The sequence below is a fragment of the Rissa tridactyla genome, chromosome 1 (genome assembly GCF_028500815.1).
Source record: "Rissa tridactyla isolate bRisTri1 chromosome 1, bRisTri1.patW.cur.20221130, whole genome shotgun sequence".
NCBI lineage: Eukaryota > Metazoa > Chordata > Aves > Charadriiformes > Laridae > Rissa > Rissa tridactyla.
This window is the reverse complement of record NC_071466.1, coordinates 32,799,179-32,821,070: the sequence shown is the minus strand read 5'-3', so window position 1 is coordinate 32,821,070 and position 21,892 is coordinate 32,799,179. Positions and strand designations below refer to the sequence as shown.

At 36.3% G+C, this 21,892-nt stretch overlaps 2 long non-coding RNA genes across 16 annotated transcripts in view; one reads left to right on the top strand and one right to left on the bottom strand.

Moving 5' to 3' along the window:
* The window catches only part of LOC128916285 (uncharacterized), a 98,468-nt gene that overhangs the window by 16,134 nt on the left and 60,442 nt on the right, over window positions 1-21,892 (top strand). For 4 of the 10 annotated variants that reach the window (XR_008468895.1, XR_008468893.1, XR_008468894.1 and 1 more), the window contains exon 7: window positions 19,992-20,143. The exons of 2 other annotated variants lie outside the window; for them this stretch is intronic. This is a non-coding gene — a long non-coding RNA (uncharacterized LOC128916285). Of the gene's footprint in view, window positions 1-1,340; window positions 4,294-10,920; window positions 11,117-12,024; window positions 12,202-19,991; window positions 20,144-21,892 lie in introns of those variants that run through there. 4 more of the 10 variants (XR_008468891.1, XR_008468892.1, XR_008468897.1 and 1 more) reach the window with 3 other exon arrangements.
* The window catches only part of LOC128916303 (uncharacterized), a 74,054-nt gene that overhangs the window by 37,767 nt on the left and 14,395 nt on the right, over window positions 1-21,892 (bottom strand). For 5 of the 6 annotated variants that reach the window (XR_008468907.1, XR_008468910.1, XR_008468901.1 and 2 more), the window contains exons 2-3: window positions 11,806-11,895; window positions 9,700-9,749 (exon numbers count right to left, since the gene is read on the bottom strand). This is a non-coding gene — a long non-coding RNA (uncharacterized LOC128916303). The remainder of the gene's footprint in view (window positions 1-9,699; window positions 9,750-11,805; window positions 11,896-21,892) is intronic. The other variant, XR_008468908.1, reaches the window with a different exon arrangement.

Below are 21,892 nucleotides of genomic sequence, written 5' to 3'. Positions count from 1 at the left end.
GAAAAAAAGGAGGAAAGTGAAATGCTAGCGAGCGCGGTATGAGGAATCCCCTGGATGTTTCACTCGTCACCACTGAGAGGCAGATCATCTAGGAGTGACTGCTGCTCCTTCCTGTGATGGCAACTTCCCAGAACTTTGGGGGACATAATGTTGGGGCACAGCTCTGTTCTGCCTGCAGTAGTGCTGCTGCAAATATTATTTGGAAGAAAAGGAACTCTGAATTGTCTCCAGCTGTAACCAGCTCCACACTACTCTCTACTGCTATTGTTGAGCACCTAATCTGATTGCTTCTTTGGTTTAACCCATGCCGTGATGCCGTAAATGACTGAAACTAGGAGAACAGCAAGAAAGCAGATATCAAGAGGAGGAGTTGATGTTGTGGAATGTAGGGAGTGGGCATTTGCTACACAGCTACACATTGTGTGGGCTTTGGAATACTTCAAGAACTGGAATGCCAAACTAACAGCAACAGAGAGTAAGTTTCCTTTAGTGGCAAACCAGGGTAATAGTCCTGGTTCTGTGCACTAAGAAGGAAGAGCAAAGGAATGTGCCTGAACATTCAGCAGGTTAGTTGTAAGTTTAAGTGGTGAGATCTTTTTCTCCGCTACTGTTAGCGCTTGGCTTGTTTCGTGACTGTCCTGTCTTCAAACTGGATGTAGCATGTTTTTGTTTATGTCGAATGAGGCGCCCATCATATTATAACGCCATGAACATTGTTTTTCTTCAACACTTGAAAGTAAAAAAAAAAAACACGGTAGCATAGATAGCTGTAATAAGTTAATAATAGATGTGATGTGAAAGAATTTTCTCATTTCACAGGATTTATCGGAAAAACAATGTTTTATGTGTTTCATATACCCCCTCCCATCTTTTCCACTCCTAAGCGAGCTAATGCATGAAAATTTTCTTCAGTAGTGCCCTCAGTTCTTTATTTACAGTTACAACTATGGATCTTTTGTTTTTTTTCATATTTAGGTTGAGGCCCTCACAAAACCTCTTTGCATACTCTATGAATGACACCATCATGCTGTCGTTTGTTTTAAGTCATCAAATCTAAGCTAAATCTGAGTTTTGGGAATCTTTTTCCAATCCTTTCCAGTCCTTAAAGGATGGTCTTTCTTTTCTGACAGGTGGTTGTATTTCTCATCCAGGTTTTCTGTGAATCTTTAATAGAAAATCTTTTTCTTTTGCCTTGACAAATGCAGTCTTGCCATGCTCGTTATCTAGTCAAAGTGCTACTCTGCTGTAAATGTCAGTTTCTGAACTTACTCCTCTGGTATTTTCAATTTCCTCCTTCAGTTAAAAGCAATAAAGATAAACTATCTGTCTTTATTTTTAAGGCCCATCAAGACTACTTCTACCTGATACCTCTCCTTCAGTATCAAGAGGTTGACTGGTTTTGATCAACATATGATACCACCTTCCATCATTCGGTCATTAAATTTTCAGACTGGATATTTTTCTCCTCAGCTGCCTCTCATGTATTGGTTGACTTCTTCATAAATAGAACTGGTCACTGTCTTCCTTTAAATATCTTCTTAAAAGTTTTATGTACTGTGAAGCATAAAACAATCCAACTAGACAACAGTTATACTGCAGGTATATTAATGCCAATACTTATTGCAGTAGTACTGTGTCATTGCATTTGTACTCTGCCGTAATTTCTCTGTTGTCTCTTCAAGTAGAATTCAAGCACATCTACTTTTTGTTGTGTGTTTACTCATGGCCCAGCATAATGAGAAGTGGTCCAGGGTGAGGCCTCCTAAGATTTATGGTAATACAAATAATAATAAATAATAATGAATACCCACTGGATACTGCAGTATAGCTGTTGGATTCTGCTGTGCCTAATGTCACATCGTATTTAATGCAGAAAGAAGGTGCTCCAACTAGAGGCTTCACAAAAGGGAATGAAGAAGTGACTTGCAGCCAACACAGATAATATGCTAGCCCCAGAGGCCTTCTCAGCTGTCAAACCCAAGTCAGTAGCTACTGGCTGAAAGCATCCCCCTCTTCTCCACAACAGTGAGAACAGACTCTCCCCTCTCGTAGAAGAGAGTAAATGCAAGTAACACAAAGTTCTGCAGTTTGTGTAAAAGGTTAAAGGACTTTTCATACTTGCATAGCATCCTTCTGCTCTTTAGCGCGTTCCCTTCCTGACACAGCATCTCTCAGTACAGAAATCTTGAATAACCACAAGCAGTTGTTCCAGCCATAGTGTTTGTCACCTCTTTTTCAATGCTTCTCTGTTGAGAAGGAACCTACACTAGTTTTGATTTGGTGTCTTGGCATATTGCTGTCTTGTAGTGCTCCGTTTCCATTGTGCCTTGAAGGTAATGATTCTTCAGAAGAGTGGTAAGCATGAATTCCATCAGGAATTCCCCAGGTATGTCACCCTCTTTCTGGAAGCGGGTCTGCATGTATCCCTTTTCTTCCTTTCAAAGGTACACTGAAATGTCAGTGTATAAATTATATAGACATGATAGAATGTTTAGTGCCTAGCTGATACAGAGATGGTGGATTGGACTATGCAGAAAAATGGCACTTACCAAAAAAAAGATAGTAAAATAAGTTAATTTTATCAGAATAAACCACAAAACATAATTACAAATGGTTGTCTATCTCAATAAGAGGAGTCTAGTAAGAGCTCAGAACTAGTTGATGGGATGGAGACAGTGACTCTGAAATACTGTGGGATACTGGAGAGGCTATACAACTCCAAAGCTTGATCATAACACGAGTTCTCGGTTATCTATATATACATAGATAACATTATGCCACGTTAGGCCATCATGCACAGGCTGTAGTTTTAGGTATCATCAAGAACTACTTCGTGAGCAAACCAGCTAGAGAATCCGGAAGAGCGGGGACAGCCCTTGATTTAGTCTAGAGTAGCACGCAAGAAGTGACCATAGAAGTGCTATTCAGTAGCGATATGTCATACTGAAGTTTCTCATACTTGTCAGAGAGAAAAAGATTAAAATAAAAAGAATAGTCCAGAATTGTTTAAAAAAGAGGAATTGTATACATATGAAGATAGTTTAAACAAATAGTAAAAGAAGCATGGGGACTTTGCTTTCTGATTCTAACCGAATTAAATAAGAATTGTCCAATACAACTGAGCAGTAAAGAAAGTTACAAATAGAGGTTTTTCAAAAAGTGAAATCCAAGCAAGCAAAGCAGAAAAGAGCACAATTCTGGGAAGTTAAATGTAGACCTATTATAAGGCAGAACAAAAAGATTTTGAAATGCAACAGGCTAAAATCCTAAAAGCCAAAACTAATTTTTTTTTAGGTGTAAATTTTACTGGTAGAGAGGTGAGTTCAGTAGATAATGGTGGATGAAGAGAATATTTAAAGACAAAGCCATCACAGAAAGAAACAAATGAAATCTTTGCTTTGGCAAGGTTTATTACAGGGAGATTAGGGACATCCCCACATAAAAGTTCTTCTTTATAGAGACGATTGCAGATTTGAAATATCAATGAAAAATTTCTTAAGAAATTGATTGAATAAACATTAACAGATTGCCAGATAGCATGTTGTTCATTTAGTAGTCCTAGAGAAATTCAGAAATGAAGTTGGTGAGCCATGAACTGTGTTGTATAATCTATCACTTAAATTACCCTTGATAACAGGAATGGAAAGTAACAAATGTGACACTAGTTTTAAAAAGGGCTCTGGGGATGATTGTGGACTAATGGACTAATAAGTCTGAGTACCATGACAGAAAAAATGCCAGCGAATGTGATAAAGAATATAATTAATAGGAACATAGATAGGTGTAATAGGCAACCATCATCTTGGCTTTTGTACATGGTAGTTTTGTCATAGAGCTTTGATAGTTATTTGAAGGAGTCAACAGATACACAGGAAAGGGTGATCCAAAAGCTTTTTAAAAAGCTCCGTAACCGAAGGCTGTTAACAAAATGAAGTATTGACTTACTTAAATTTCTTTGTGGATTAGTAGACGGTTACAAGATAAGGAACAGGATAGCAGCTAATGGGCAATTTTAACAATGCCACCTCACAGAGATTTGTACTGTCACCTTTACTGGTCCACCTGTTCCTAAATAGTCTGAAAAAGTGCAGTGATAAAGATTGCAGATGATAAAAGGAAAACGGTCAGAGTCAGACCTAATGCTGACCCTGAAGAGTTGCAGAAGGATCTCACAGCAGGACCTGTGGTGATCCAGGAGCCACGGCTGTCACAGAGGCCAGATATTGTTGACCCTGCTGTTCAGCCATATCTATCAGCAGAGAGAGGCAGTGGCTGTTGGATTACAGCAGCCATCACCCCACAAACTGTGAGCTCAGCAGGCTGTGACCAGTCCTGCTGCTCAGCAGGGCAGGGTCTTGTAGCTGTTCTTTCTAACCACAGCAGGGGCTGCAAGTTGAAGAGAAGATTCTTCTTTCCTATTTCTCAGGGTTTCACAGCCCCAACAAGCTTAAAGTACAGGTTTTGATCGCAGAGTTCCTGCCTGTCACAGGGCTCTCAAGCCATCTTACTGGTGTTTGTGTGGTTTTTTAGCAGCTCCTGCTAATTTCCTAAAATAATTTGGGATGGAGTTGATGCTAGCAAAAAGTGGCAAAATGGTATTGAAACAGAAGCATCTGGGGCATGCTGGTCAATTTTGAGCATTGATGGGAACTGTATATGATATAGAAAGGGATGATGAAGAGGTATGGCATAGGCTTTTCTGCAGGGACAGTAAATGGATCAGGATTTCTGAGTTTGGAAGGATGTTTACTGAGGGAGTAAGTAATGTCAGAAAGGTCTCTAAAACCATGAATACATGGAAGTGTTTAATAGAGGACTATAACTCCCGGTTTCTCATAGTAGAAGAACCAGGCACCTTGGGTCACTGTTTTGTTTAATTTAGGTAATCTTTAAGATCGCAAAAGGCTGCTTATCACCAGTTTTGTCTGCCATAGTTTTGTGGATACATCTTTTCAAGTGCACAAACCCCATCTGTTTACTGGTCTTGAAAACTCCACTTCTTCTGAACCAGATGTGGCCAAAATCCAACCTGTGCAGAATTATAGCTTTCTTGTAAATGAAAATTTGTAGTCCTTATTGATTGGTGATAAATTTTCAGACATGAATCAAATGTAAACTGGTCCTGTTTTCCTAAATCTGCAGATTTTTTTTTTATCCTCTCCTTCTGTTAGTTCCTTTATCTAACAGTGGCAACATTATGGATGGGCAGATCAGTTTTACTGCTGTTGTTTACAAACCTCTGGACAATGGAGAATGCCAGTTTGCTGCTACTTCAGAAAGCTAAAAGCAGTAGCAGGCCCTAGAATTAATCCCAGGGGAAATCAGATAAAGAAGCAGAAATGTTTCATGCAGTACCCAGAAGGTCTGGAGGGAGGGATGGAGTAGAAGACATCATTGTACCTTTGAAAGAGCTGGATGGTTTCCAAACCGTGGTCCACAACCCCCTGATGGACTACAAGGCTATGGTAGGTTGAACAGCTGTTTGGCTAAACCATGGTTAACAGTGTTTTAAATAGTGTTTCCAATTAAAAGTTTGATCAGATGAGCGTGTGGTGGTTTTTGAAAAATGTTGAGGGCTGATAACGATCTGTTGTTCTAAAAATATGGGAACCGCTGTTCTGGAGTGTATGAAAAGGTAGAGAGCAGTCCTCACTTTTTCAGCTTTGGATAGGTTTCATGCTTCCCCACCAGAAGCAGCAACTAGAGGTTCCCAGAAAGGAGCCAGGAAGAGCAGTCTGGTAGCATTAACCCTTCTGTCCCCACCACATCCTCCCCAGTAGCAGAATTGTGGGTGTCTTAACCATTGCATTGTCCTTGAGTATCACTAAAAGTCTCGCACTATGCCTATTTTTCATATATACTCATGACATCAGTGCTCAAAACTACTCATTAGTTTTCTGAGAAGTGAGTATAATTTTTCAAGTCTTGGATCCTCATCATACAAAGATTAAACTTGTTAACTCCACTACATTAAAATATATATCCATCTCTTAATTAATATCTGCTTTCTCATTGCCAGAAAAATAGATTTTAAAATTTTCTATTCTGTCATTATTAACAGACATAAACTTTCCTTACAAGTATTAGCATGTCTTATTACAATATCTGTTTATTAGTTTTTTAAAAATCCCAATTCTATTTGACCAACTTTTTTTTTAATTTATGTCTGCTCCCTGAATGGTAATTTTACATTGTAAAAAAATCTTTGTCCTCATATCAGGTCTCTTTATTACTTTTTTTTCCTACTGAAAATTTTCCAGAATCATAAAGTATTTGTATTATCAATGCTTTTAGTTGCCCTTGACATAAGTTGCTTCCCATGGTCCTGAGTACCATACAGGCACATCCATAAGTAATTTGTAGAGATGTTGTCTTTCCAACATACTGTGCATCTTTATGTTAGGAATTATGGTGGTGTCAAATTTGAGAAATGCCTTATTCAAATGGTATAAATATGTTTATCCTGAAGAAATCAGTTGTCTAATCTGAAATTAGTGTATCTTATGACATTTAAACAAAATACGGTAAACAAACTTTATTGACAATAGTGTTTTAAAAGGAACTAAAGAAAGTTGGCAGGTGAGCATGCTCTGTGTAACCTTTTTTTTGTTCCATGTGTCTTCCTTGTGTGTTTTGATACATATATAGAAAATGAGGGGGTTTGTGCGTGTTTTTGTATTATCTGGGTAAATACCTGTTGCTAACTTATATGATTCTGAAGCTGTCTTTGCGCAGGCTTAAGCTACTAGCTGAAAATGAGATCGAGGGGAATTTTTGCCTTGTATCAGAAAGGAACGTGTAAGGGAGGAGAGAGTGACTTCTGCTGTAGTGTGGGAAAAAGTTGTTTCCTTGTGTCATCTGTGAGTGAGGGGAGAGAGGGATTCACGAGTCTAGACAAGGCATATGGGGGCAGCAGCAGTGACGGGGTGTACGGTTAGGACTGGGGATGAGTGTATGTGAACAAAGAATTTGGGGTCAGATGGAAGTCACTTTACCAGAGAACATGGCTGCAGCTCTCTATCTGAATCTAGCTCACTCCACGCTTGCCCCAGCTATGCCCTTTTCTGTGTCTTCTGGAAGCCCAGCTTCTCCAGTTCCTGCACATGACCCTTTTAAATGGAAAACCTGCTTTCCTGCTTACTCCTGGAACAGTTACATGCAAAGATGCAAGTGGTCCCACAAATCCCTCCCATCTTAAGCTTCTCTTCTGTCCCACTATACTTTCTTCTGCCTCTGACCTATGGGGTTCTGCACTGTACGCACAGTCGGACAAATGAATTGTAGAATAGAATTAATACGGCTCTTGGAAAAGACCCTTAAGATCATTGAGTCCAACCATAAACCTAACACTACCAAGTCCACCACTGAATCATATCCCTAAGCACCACATCTACATGTCTTTTAAATGCCCTGGACAGCCTGTTCCAGTGCTTAACAACCCTTTCAGTGAAGAAATTTTCCTTAATATCCAACTTAAACCTCCCCTGGAGCAACTTGAGGCCATTTCTTCCTGTCCTGTAGCTTTTTACTTGGGAAAAGAGACTAACCCCCACCTCGCTACAACATCCTTTCAGGTAGAGTGTGATAAGGTCTCCCCTCAGCCTTTGACTGGCATTTTTCTGTGATCTATGACTTTCCTAAAAATAAATAAATTAATCCAGTGGATGACTGCACCTACTGGTGATAAGTTGAAGCTTACTGGCAGGATGGTTGTTTTTCTTAATTACTATTTTGCAGATCCCTTGTAAGTTGTTCATGAAGACTAAAGAGTCTGCAGAAAGATTGAAAGCTGATATCTTAGGGTATCCCCCTAAATGCAAGGGTTTTTTTGAATGCATGGGGGTTTTTTTGGCACAGATCTTTTCATAAGTCTTAAACTTTTATTTAACAGTTTTCTTTCTTGGTATGTGGTTGCATACTTATGTCTATGACTAAACTTAGCTTAGCTATCCAGAAGCATGATTTCTGTAAAATTCAAATTCAGTAATTAATTAAATAAGCCTTTCAGCACCTGACAATACAAATAGGTTAGGTAGCATGATCACCATAACAATAATAAAATAGAGCAATAGAGCATACTTTTTTTCTTGTTAGAGGGTACATTTTAATGGAAAACTATTTTGGTGTTTCTTTCATGGGCAGATTTTTGTAGTGGATATAGAGATCACTCTTTTAGTTAGTCAGTGTTGGGCTCTACAAATTGGCTCTACTCTTTTTGCTTGTCTTATGTCATTTTATCTTTAAAGACTGCAGGAATTCACGACTACTGAGAGGTAACTCCTTGAAGTTTTGGCACTGTCCTCTACAAAGTAACTTATACTGAGCTGACTTTCTGTTACTATGTCAGTGAAACATCAAATGTTGATACTATGCATGAAATGACATTTGATATAGTGCCTATTAAGTTACTTGAAAAAAATCTTTTAAAGATGGATTTTGTGTTTAGAAGAGCTGGCATCTAAAAATGTATGTCATGGATACAGGTAATAAATGTTGTTTATGAATTGCTACAGGAGAAAAAATATTTACATTTGTGTACAATATGCTAGTCTTAACTCTAGCTATTTTTATCTCCTTCTAAATATCTTCTCATAAGCTGGTTATAAAGTATTTAAAGATATGAATCATTTGATTTGTTGAAGCATTCAGCGCATCATTTAAAACAGTTACTAAAGCAGAGCAGTGGATGTGTTCCTCTCATAACAGCTAAGCATGAAAATAACGTATCAGAGATAATAATATAGTTCCAAATCAGTAAAAATCCTTGTTATGTTTTGCTGTATGAGCAGAGCTCTTCACAGAATGGTGATCTCATTCTAAGATTATGGTTATCTAAATAGATTTTCATTGCTAAACATTATTCTGGTGATTTTATATCTTTGTTCGAAATGAGAGAACACAAAAACTTAAAATTTAAGTCATTGATCTTTAAGCCGTGCTAAAAGCTTTCAGGACTTGGTATTTCACCCCAGGATTGGATCCATAGCCTCTTTAAATTTTGGAATGTCAGAAATTGTGCAGGTGAGTAGGAAAAAGCAAATGTGAAAGGAAAAAACTGAAATGGGGAGGAGGAAGTTATTTTCCTTTACAGAAAGAAGGGAAAAGGGAAGGATGAAAAACAATGTAATAAGCATAGGAGAAATAATAGGGTGAAAAGGGAGGGATCAGGTAAGTATTGACACTAATGTTCTGTATTTAGTGCTCAGACATGTTATGCTTTATGCTTGCATGGAAAACAGATTGAGACTTCAGTTTTCTGACTAAGTGCTGTGCTGAGCTGTACTTTATTCTCTGTGCGTTTTTGCTTTAGCACGGTTGCTTCTAAGGAAGGCTTTAAATTGACGTTCAGAGACAACCTGAATCACAAAATGCATTATCCTACTAGAAAATGATGACTGCCCCAACGTTCTGTCATCCTAAGTTAGCTCTTGAAAACAACACTATTAGACATCAAAAAATCAAAGCCAGTTTTTTATGTATATATTTCTATTGTTAATTCTAGTCATTAGCATTTATGGCAGGGCACAGGCAGGCAGGCAATAAAATAACACTTAAGAGTGGCAAAATTTCTGTGCAAAACCTAGTTGTAATAATGCTGAAACTGAAAATCAAAACTGCTAATTAATCATTATTCAACAGGACTAGGCAAAGTTAATTAATTCATAACCAAATGTAGCTGTAGAATAATGGATTACTTACATTGGCTTTCATTACAGGTTAGACCTCAGTGTGTGGATTTCATCCATAAGCTGTAATAAAATAAAATAAATTAGTAAATTGACAAAAATAAAGTTTAATTTAGTAACTTGTTCATTTATATGCTTAGTTATTGCATGATTCCCATGAGTATATATGGTATTATAGTAGAGTAAATGTTTTGGGAAAATGATGTACTTCTAAAGCTGAGAAATTAACTAATATTTATATAGTGACTGTAACATGATTACCGTGAGTTACCCTGCTAAAAACTTGTTTAATTTTAAATACAGAGTTAGGGACCTCCCATTTTCTTATATTCACTTGGTGGTATGCATAAAAGGCTTTACCTGTCCACCTGAGCAATGCTTTAGTGTAACTGAGCCCCGAGCTGATGTACAGCAGAGTAGCATCCCCTCTGACACTGCCCCATTGCTGACTGGGGTCAGAAGGAGTGAAAACGGGTGGAGCAGGGAGAGGCCTTATGGTGCTAATTTACAAATAATTTTGGAGTGGTAATATTTACTTTTTGGAAGGCAGTGTATTAATTTCTGCTGATAGAGAGAGATAACTGCATAAGAATTAACGCTGTAATTTGCTGTGTGGTAGGGTTCCCTTTCCTGTGCAGTGTCTGCGTCACTGAGCAGCAGTTTCTAAGGGCCCCAGTGAAGATATGAATACTGAAAAACTGACATAGCTGTACTCATTATGTTCATTCTAAAAGGAAAATGAAATTAAATGCAGATACAGCTTTTGGAAGTTCTAAATAACAGACTTCATGTTGTATTTTATAATAAGCCCTTACTGTTACATTGCTTTGCATTATTTTTACACTATTATATTACATGACTCTAGAATTGTTTCGATCATATCAATTCTTCAGTGCAAAATCACATTTCAAGTGGACCAATATTTAGATTTTAAAGGGGTCTTTTTAATTGCATTGTAACTGAGAACTCTGTTGTCCTCATGTAATAGGCAGTATTGGCATGACTGTATTGTGAAATAGTTGTTCATGGAAGACTATTGTATGCATAGGTCTCCAATGAGGTATGAAATGCACGGTCCCAGGGTTATGTCTCTCAGACTTTCCATACTAACAAGAAAGTGCAGACTGTGAACTGTCCCTTTGGTGTATATTCCAGCCCCCAGATCAGTCAGTGCCCAGGAGGAAAGCTCCCTTTCCCATCCTTTTCTCTGTTTATTTATGCTTTGGTACTGCAGTTCTGTAAGAGCAGAGTCTTGGTTTTGCATCTGGGCTGGCAAGCTGGTGAAGGTGGTATGAAGAGGTTGTCCCCACACACCTGCTCCACGCTGAGGCTTTCTGCACAGAGACTGGGCTATATACCAACTTGAAAAGAAGCCCTTCACCCATGACTCCTGCATTTAAGTATAGTTCATTTAAAATAGCCGTTATAATGTAAGTACCCATAACCGTGACATAGGATTTCAGCATTTTTTTTCGGACCAGTATTTACTGTATTTAGTAACAAATTCCTGAAATAGCAGCAGTGCCATTTTAAGTATCAGTTAAATGTGATATTTCCTGCATCAAGTCTTAATTTTGTGAATATAGAATCCCAGTTATGTCAAGCTTTGATTTTTACTTACAGCAGATAAATGTAAAGCCCCAGTAGTATATAGCTAGTCCTAATAGAAAAGCAAACTTTCTTTTATCTGGGTCAGACTTCATTTTTGTGCTCAGCATAGTGAACACGAGTAATGTTCAGTAATAAAAAAATCTTATGCAGCGCAAACCTATTACATGTTCTGTGCATTAGTAAATTTTCTTTGTTCTGAGTAAAGGAAGTTGAAAATATGCTGTTTCTTATATTATTTTAATCCAAATGTTGTTATCCGTAACTATTCAGCTTAAAGATGTGCTGCTGGGTTCACAAATACCTAGTTAACTTCACAAAATTAATTACATTTCAAATATGTGATTCAGAGTCTAAGATTCAGACCTTAGGATGGGATGAATCGCCCTCTGGAGGTGCCTGTTTCAGTCTACTGACTTCACAGGAATCCTGCTTTGAACTGACTGGCTCAAGCTAAAAGTTAAGTGCGTGGCCTATCACCTTAAGAAAGGAATAACTGAGCGTTTCATACCGTACTAGGTCTTTTCTGTAGACCTCTTTCTTTTTAAGAATTGCTGCCTTATTCTTCACCTTTTCTGTCACTGTTCTTCTTGCACTGTTTCTAAAACAAATAAGCACAATTGTTACTGTTGCTATTTCCTGTGTATATTGTTTTTTCCTGTCCTTTTTAATCTTGTTATCTTATCTTTCCCTGTTGTGTTTTTTTTTCTTTTTTCCTGACTCTTTTTAGCTAGCATCTCTTCTGAAGCTTTTCACTTGCTACCTCTCTGACCATCCTACCTTCCATGTTGAGAGAGTATTGTCCTAACTTCTGATATGGAAGATTGCTGACCCTTTCCTCTGATGCTGATACCAGTATTGTCTGTGAGCAATAGTACTGTAGTGAAGACATAGAAAAAGAAGAACATGGCACTCTTGGATTTTTTATGGTTTTGAATAGTCAAGAAGTATTGTTCTTTTGCCTTCATATAAAATGTGTTAGTTTTCTAATGTATCTGTAATTTGAAGATGTTTGTAGAAATGTAAAATCAAATGCAAAGAATATAAAATCCATATTAAAGACATGGAAATTTAACAAAGTACAGCATTAGTCTTTATTTTAAAAATTGAGTCCTACATGGCTCACTTGCAAAAAAGTGGGATCAATTTTAAAAGTTGTGCACTGGTAAAAGTCTGACTTATTAAAAGGTGACATTATTTTCTTCTTCCCTATGGTAATATTTTATTGGTATACACCTATTAAAGATCTCTTCTTGTCTTGAGTTCTCTGTCATCTCCTTTTTTTTGTTCCTCTTGTTAACCTAAATTTCCTGTTCCTGTCTTCACTGGACTCTCCTAACTCTTTTGGTTCAATACTGATCCATTTTTCTTCCATATATGCATCCGTTTGCCTAAAATATTGCCTTAAGCATGATCATATATATTCAAGGATATATTTACTTCTATAAGACTTCCAGTAAACCAGATAAGAAACTTAACAATTCAGTGACAGCATTCTAAGTTTTTTATGACACATGTGTCTTCATAGGATCAAAGTACCTTGCCTCCTACGTCAATGGAATAATAATTATGGACCAAGATAAACATTCTTGTAAAAATATAGACTTATGGTACTTGTTCAATATAAGAATACTAACTTAAAAAGAGCATCTGAATGAAAGCAAACATGCTGCATTGATAAATGGCATGGCAGAAGTTTTCAGATTTTCTTTGCAGATGAAGAGAAATGCTAATAGAAAGAGTGCTTTGTATTGGTAGTAATATATGCAGTTAAATTTTAAAAAACAAAAAGACAACTAAAAGATTTACATCCATAAAATCGGGAGAATTTTTGCAAATCATGCTTTGTTATAGCAGAAATAGTAAATAAAAGTTAATGTCTTCTGAGTGCAGATACCTACACATTTTATTATCTATACTAAACGTTCTTTAGATAATCTGAATTCTTTGGATTGGAATAAAAGGAATGCCAAGTACATGATAAAACATAAATAGTGAAGTTCAGAAGTTTTCAGTCTGGACATGTAAAATATGATTCTGAAGCCTCTTCTGTTACTTACAGTAATTTGCAATAACCGTATGAATAGCAACTTTCTAGAAAATGATTGAAGGTGTGGCTGAAACTGTAATTTATGATGCCTACAAGTTTTTAACTAGTGTAGTTATAGGCAGGACTTTGCGTAATTTTGAGCCCATTAAAAAAGCACCTTCTTTGCCAGATTAATTTACTGAGCATGAGGACAACATTACAGACAAGGATTAGAAAGCAGAGATTTGGAACCTCTAAAACAGTTACACTGATGATGAGTTTTTGTGTGGTGCAGTAGTAGCAGTAAGTTTTTTTGTTAGAATGAATCAACTGCAAGGAAACTTGTAAAAATGAACCGTATTAAAATTATCCATAGAAAAAGAAAGAAAGAAACAAAGAAAGAATATAAAATGCTATTTAAAACCTGTTAGGATTTTCTGGCGTATGTCCTCTAATGGTATAAACTGGCATGCATAAAGTTAAGTCACCACTGCTTACTGAAGATTTGTCCTTTCTGTTAACTATATAATACAATACAGATCCTGAAATAGTCCCTTACTTAATACTTGTATTCATTTTACAGTAGAGTAGTTATGGAATAAGGTCTTACTCATCATGAGAAATAATACAATTCTAACAATGGCATATTATTGTTAGAAGGAAGTACATCAAACTGACTTGAATTAGCATAGTTTTAGAAAATGACTTTGGTTTTGAGAGTACTGTATTGATATCCCTTGTTAAGTTACAAAACTATTGCTTGTTTAATAGTACTACTAATCTAAAATTTAGAGTTGTAGTTTGAAGATAAAAATTATTTTTACACTCAAGTTTATGTATTTTTGATTTTGGGTGATGTCTCAGTTAAAACAACCAGTTAAAATGTCTGTCTTCTTAATATATGAAGAACAGTGAGGAAAGCATAGCTAGAAATACTACCAAAACAGGAAAGATTTTTCAGCAAATGAGTAATTGTAGCCATAGGGAAACACTTGCAAGAGGAGAATAAAGTTGAGTGAATATTGCTACATTGAGATCTGAAAACATATTTCATCTATAAAGTCCGCAGGGAATAATAATGAAAAATTAGGACTTTCTGCTCATAAACACAGCTTAGGCACATCGTGGTCTTGAGAGGTGCAGTACCACTACAAATTCTATGAAACGTTCTTTGATTGCATTACAAACAAGTCTGGCTAAGACATAAATAGAACTATCCCTTGGTATATAAGGAAGAAAAGGTAAGGGAAGCGTAATTTATAAAACAACGACCCTGCTTGCAGATCCTGTAACTCACATGGCTGGCAGACACAGAAATAATTTCACAAATGAAAATGGAAGATGCAAAATCCATGAAGATTGTGTTGAAGGTTCGTTTCATTGAAATTTCTCTAGGATTATGACGATCTCTACGATTATGAGATATATATACACACACATATATTATAATATATATTATACATACATATATTGCTATTTATATGAAAATAAATGGGTGAGAAGTTGTGAAGGAGGAATTTGAGTTACATGCAAGAAATGTTTCAAAATAGGCTACAGGAAGATACATATTTTCGTATAGTACTTAAAAAAACTGGAAGAAGTAATGAGAGTTAATTCAGTCCTGTATCTGATAGTGATCAGAAAAATGAGAAGATACTAGACCTAAAATGAAGACCTATGACTGTACAGTACTTCTGGTTTAATAAAGAGACCAGAAAAAGAGTAAACATTGTGAAAATCACTGGCAGAAATGCAAAGAGTTTGAAGAGTAATAGCAGAAAGCTGGTTCGGCAATAACATTGCAATAGAATAAGAGCACAATTCTGCTGCAAATAAATGTTTAGTGAAGTATGAAGTAGGAGAAAAGGAAATGGAACTGGAAATGGGAACTTTAAGCCTGTCATCATGCAAAGATGAAACAGAAAGAAAGCTTGGACCATGTGATGCTATCTGAGAAAGCCTAATTATTCACTAAGTTAGTATAGGTTTGCTAATATAATTTGAAAATATGTGAAACTTTTAAAGAAAACAGATTTTTTCAAATTTCTTCAACTTTTATTTTTTCTCTTTGTCTCCAATAGAGTGATACTGAATAAAAGAAAATGTGAGACCACTGTCTACAAATCAGGTCATTTATTTGAAAAGATAGTTGAAGAGACAGCAAACAAAAATGGTAATTGAAAATATAGAAAAGTATCTGAAAATATGGAGGGGTCCAGATTCTGTACCCCTGCTCTGCCCACTGGAGGTAGCACAGGGAGGCCAAGATTCCTGCTCACAGGCTGAGAATTTGCCCACCGTGGGGGAGTCGCAGTCAGCCTAATGCTGGTCTGTCCCCCTCCCATGCCAACAGCTCTCATCCTTCACTTAGGTTTGGTAATGGGACCATAAGAAGGGACGCCCACTCTCTACCAATTTTTAGCTGCGTTTAATTTCTTAGGTGACATCTGTACTAGAAAACAATATGGACCACAGCCCAGTCAAGAGCTGGTAGCAAATTACAGCTCATATTCGCATGGCTGACCCATCTGCTCTCCTGAAGAAGGGTGGCTTCGTTCGTACTGCCTACTAAGAGCAGTCCCTATCCCATGCTGTTCCCCAAATCTTCCTGTGCTTGTTTTGGCCTGGGCCAAAAGCGTACCGAAGAGCATGCTAACAGTTAAGCGGCATAGATTATCACATGGTGGAACCCAAGCATGTACCTGGGCCCCGTTCAGCTCCGTAACACAGGGGTAACCTTACAAACTCCATCCAGTTGGCACTAATTACAACTGTGCTAGCCTGCTCTAAATTAAAATTGCAATGGCATGAGAACCAATAATCTATAGGTATCTTTCAGACTACTGTTTCTTGAACAGAAATGTCGATGAATGTATAAATTTGGATATAACATGTGGCTTAATTAAAAGGAAAGAAAGCGTAGAAAATTTGAAAAATCAGCAAATTAAGAGTGTTGTAGGAGGACAATAAAAGGCAAAACAGTACTTATCTGATGTGAAGTATTTTTAAATGGAAATTGGAAAGCCAGTTAGATGAGTGAATATTCTTTTCAAAATAAGCAAGATTACAATAAAGAAGCCAGTATGTGACCATTTGGGTAAAGAGATTCAGATCATTATTAAAATGTAGTTTGGGTCCCACCTATGTGGACCTCCTTGTAGGATAAAAGCCTGAAATGTAATGCATTTGCTTATGGCGTTCTATTATGAGACTTTTGAGAAGGACCTGATGCTGAAGTGGGCACACTTCAATATAAAATAGTGACCTCATCGTGCATATGATGGGATAAGTGCTTTACTGAATATTTATACAGATTTCAAAAAGGGATATGCAATTATATCTTGGGATTAACATAATCTCTGTATTACATGGACAGTTTTCCAGCATGTAATGTAATTACTATTAGGTTCCAGGTCATATTTTGACCTAGTGAGGTCACCAGTTATTTTCATCATCATTTCTAATTTTACAGGTTGTAGAAAACTATGTGCAGGATGCACAAAAAGGGGAAATAAAATTACATTCATAGACTACTTTGTGACCTGGGCTTAACTGCTTAAGGATGAAGCCAGAAAATAAAAAAGGAAGAGAAAATGTGGCAAGTTAGACAATATTGGAACATAGTGCGTTAGCATTCAGTTGAGTATGGTCATTTAAGTTACTCAGAGATAAAGAGAGGAAATAAACTGCTCGAATAAAAACTATATAGAGATTCTGAAAGGGGGTCAGCTCCTCTGGTGAGTACTGAGGACATAAAGGACATAAATGAAATAAATAAATTGGGCAAAATTTTAGGATGCTATAGATCAGAGGAACTTGAGAAGGAAGGTTGGGAGTAGGTGTTTGGAAACAATTCTTAACAGGAAATGATTCTTAATGGAACACTGGGAAGCAAATAGATGATCATAACAACTATTCAGCAATAAATTTGCCTATAGATGAAGTATTTGGAGAAGCAGTCCTGCAGAAATGCAGGCAGCTTTTCTGGTAGAACTAACTGGATATTCTGGCTTTACTGTATTGCCATCAGCTGTTTGGGCAACACAGTGGGGAGCTATGTTGGGGAAAATCACTTCTGCAGTCTGAATGTACGATTCTGTACCTTTGGCTTGCTTTGGCTTCAGTAGAGTTATGTTCTTGCAAATGATAGAAGTAATATTATTGCAAATAATAGAAATGACATTAAAAAAAGCAAGGGAATATAAATGAAAAATATAAGAAAGTAGAATTATATACACATAGATGGAGAAAAACGTAAAGCAAATCTGTCACAGATATTACATACCCAGTTGAAAAACAAGTGTTATTTCTTATAATGATCTTGTAATTTTGAAATGCAAATGCATTATATAAAATTATAATACTGTGATCCCCTCGAGCATAGTTTTAGAAAATGACATGAAACAACCAAACAAAATATTTGAAGTTGTCCACTTCACTCTTAATACATTACGTATTCTAATGTCTGAACTGCTGGAACTGGTAGTTCCTGTTTTGAAGAAAAGAGTCATTTTAAGACTTCTATGAAAAGAGATTCTGAAAAGTGTTATGGCAGACAGTGCAGATACTACTGTCTGCTAGAGAAGTGTTCATTAAGTGCTTCTCTGTTCATTGCGAATACATTCTGTGCCCATCACTCCTGCTTAAATAATCACTTGTTGGGGGTTTGCCTCTCTATGCTTCCCGAGGAAGTGGGAGGACATAGTTTTTAGGAGCTGCTGGAAGCTAAGATGGAGCACGGCAAGGAGGAGATGACTGCATCAGAATTTTGGCTGAAGGGTAGAGGAACTTTAAAGGTTTTTCTGGAGATGGAGGAATGGGTGGCTCTGAGCAGGAGTGTAATGCTGCGGGGAACCCTTAAGCCTATTTACTCATTTCATATATTGAGAGCACACCTAGTATCATGGGATTTGGATGCTTTGCAGATATAGATAGAATAACTCGATTACAAAGAACAACTACTAAATTTCAGGAATTCATTATGAAAGTACCCTGTGAATAAACTGTTTGAATATTAAAAAGCAAACCCAAACCATAGAAACCACTTCTTAGAAGAACTTTCATATGCGACTGTGGTATAGTCTGTGCAAGTGAAGCAGGACAAAGAAGCAGAAAATCTATGCTAGATGTCATAAACCACTGCCCAGGTTTTTCACTTTTTTTTACACTCCCTCTTCTTTCCAAGGAGATAATTTGGAGATTTCCTGGGATAAACTATCTCCAGTTAAAAAAAAGTAAAAAGACTAGATTCTCTAAAGGCAGGCATCTGGAAATAAACGTGAAGACAGCCAGCCACGGCAGCATTTAGAGCACTTCTTTGATCTGTTATTATCTTACATCCTTTGTTTTACTTTTCTTGGTCCAGAGTACTTCTGCTTTATTCAGACAAAACTCATTGAAAACAATGCAGAACATGACATACTTTTACCACAAACTAGTAACTGTTTAATCATCAAAAAGAAACTCCATAGTATACTTTGACTAGCAACATCCTTCTACCTCCATTTCAGCAGACATTATCTGTTTTGAGACAATACAGAAACATACGGGCTTTGAGTCAAATCTTCCTTCTATTATGCTCGATTCTCGCAGAAAACCAGATTTATGCCTGCCTTTCCGTCCATCTATCTGTCTGCTTATTGATTTAAGACTATTATAATTCTTGGTTTAGCTGTTAAATGAAAAAATAACAGTTACAATATTACTAAGTAGAAGGTATACAAAGTCCCTGTTTTATCCGGTTCTTTGAAGAACAGGAAAAAAAAATAAGAACAAGTTAATTATTTTACATTCAAAGAAAATTAAGTGTCATTACTGATTTCCAAAAAAGTTACTGAAGAGATGGACAGATGTATTTTGTTTCAAGGGTCTGTGGGGCCTACTGCTCCAGAGTACCACAAAATTCCAAATAACGTTGATACTACCTGGTTCTACAGATGACGCAAAATCAAAGAACTCTCATGCAAAATGGCCAGAATAAAAGTCAGTGAACAATTGTTGTATCTCTGTGCTAAAATGAAGTTTGGAAAAGGAAAATAATTTTGATTTCCAGGTAAAGGTGAATCCACAGGAGAGCACATGAGTGAAAAAGTTTTTGGAAAACAAGATTTATAAGGCATGTTTCAAAACAGTTGTATTTGTTTAGTCTAGAGAAAAGAAGACTGGGGGAAATAATCTGAAATCTGAAGATTATTGTGAAGAAGATGGTCATCAATTGTCTTTTGTACCCAGTTGTGGAAGGACAAGAAAAAATAGTCTTAATTTACAGTGAAGAAGAGCACACTAATGTTTGGAAAATCCTTCTAAGTACAAGGACAGTTAAAGACTGGAACCAGGCTATCTGGCGATGCTGAACTATCTTCCTCACTGGCAATTTAGAACACATTAGACAAAAAAGTTTCCATCATCACAATGCTCTTATATCTATCTTCTTTCATAATTGTTGGCTCCACTCAATAAGTAATCTGGAATATTAAGAAGTAATTTGAAAAATAAATTTGGAATGTGGAGATGAAATTAGATAGTTTGAACACATGATAAATCATAAAAAATGCAGGTATCATTTTTTTGGTCAATAGATGTATTCTTGTATTTTGTATGCCTTTCTATATTTTCACTTTCACTTATTTTAATTTTAAAGTTCATATACATATAATTTCTATTTGCAGATCGTTGATAAGGATAAAGCATTTTGCCTGTTCATGCAAGCAGTACTATTACTCTGCTTACACTACTTGATCCTCTGGGCAGGAAGCTGGTTTCAGCATTGCCAGTACCCTTTTCCCTTGGCTTCTAATTCTATCTAGCACATGCTCTTCAGGTATGTATATCTTTGTAGATAGTACGGGGAAATAGTCTGCATTCAAAACACATGTAGTTTCTTCTAAGTCACGTATAGATAACTAGTTTATTATTTGACAGAATATCTGAAAAGGTCTTGATTCCTAAACAAAACCAGAATTTGACGATGAATTTTACTTTCTGTGGTTAACAGCCTATTTTTACTGTGATAAGTAAAGCCTGTTAGTATTAAAAATGAAACTGAGTGTCTATGCTGTGATAATGGAACCCTAAAGTGAAATTAGTTAGTGATATTAGAAAGCATCACTTGTATTTCTGCTCCAAACCTCAAGATATTTTATTTTCCTGTACCCAAAAACAACATTAAAGAATATGTATGGTTCATGTTACCAACATTCATGGCCTTGATTATGATGTGAATCATTTGTGTATATGCTTTTGTTAGAGCATAAAATATGTAACGTAAGAGAGCAAGGATATTGAAGGAATGAAGATCATTTGCCTATTCAGAACACTGACAGAATTCAGTCTATTCAGAATACTGGCTAGCGTGTGTGTTCTTTCTAAGAAATTAAATTTGAAGGGTGATGAGAAAACCATTTATATTTATTACTGTGATAATCTCTTAGCTACTTAAGGACTTATGTGTTCATATCAAACAATAATTAAAGTCTTCAAGTTAAAGTGTTTATCTTCCAGTGTTTTTTCTTGCATGGGGTCTGTGACAGGAAAGGCTGTGAACGTTTGCAAATGAACATTTTATTGTACTTTCTTCCCTCAAATTGTGTTAGAAACATTTCAATTATTAGAAGCAGCTGTATTAAAAATGTGAATAGTGTACAGAGAATCGAGTGGCTTTCACTCAGTTAACCTCCTGGAGAGGAAGAGCTGGGGATCTTCCTAAGAGAAGTAGCACCCCTTCATTTTTGTAGCTCGCTCTGTCTTTTTATCTTTATATAGAACCAAGGGGTTCCAGTATAACTTTCCTGTTTAATACTGCACTTGAGTCATCTAGATTTACCTGGCTTTGGTCTATGTTTTTTTTTTTAAGTAGGAGACATCTACTTACGTTATTTGAGAATTAGAAAGAGACCACTGAAGTCTTAAAACCTTTATAATACAAGCCAATCTGGAGAAAGATTGTTGCCAACTTGAATAGAATTATTGAAGAATGTGAATCACATACCACTGCACCTTTATATTAATACAGTTTATATAGAAGAAAGCCAGTATAGGTCATAGAAGCTTTTGGAGGAACACGTCTAGCAAATAACTATAGAATGTTTAACTCACACTTTTTTACAAGGATAGGAAAATATAATTCCTGGATAGAAGTGAAACACTGCTTTAAAAAGGCCTCTGGAAGTTGAGTGACGCAACTTCTTGTGAAAGTCAAAGAAGTAGTTTATGATCCAAAATGTTTCCCGAAGAGAGAACAACGGTTCTAAATTGTGAGATGCCTTAATGAATTGAACGAATTGAGAAAAAATGAAAGAAACTACTAAGGCTCCTATTACTTAAAATTGAAATCTAAGGTTGTCTGTTTTTACTTGTCAGAACTTGCTTTCCAACATGTATATTAATTTAATAATTTTGTAATTGAAAATTCACATTTATATTTATAGTTTTGAAGTTACAAAATGCAAACTATGTTTTCAGCTTTCCCATTTAATATTTTATTGAACAGTTTAAAAATATTTTTTGCTGACTGAAGAAAATATTCACTTAACCAGAGGGGATTTATTATGATGAGAAATTTGGTTTTCCT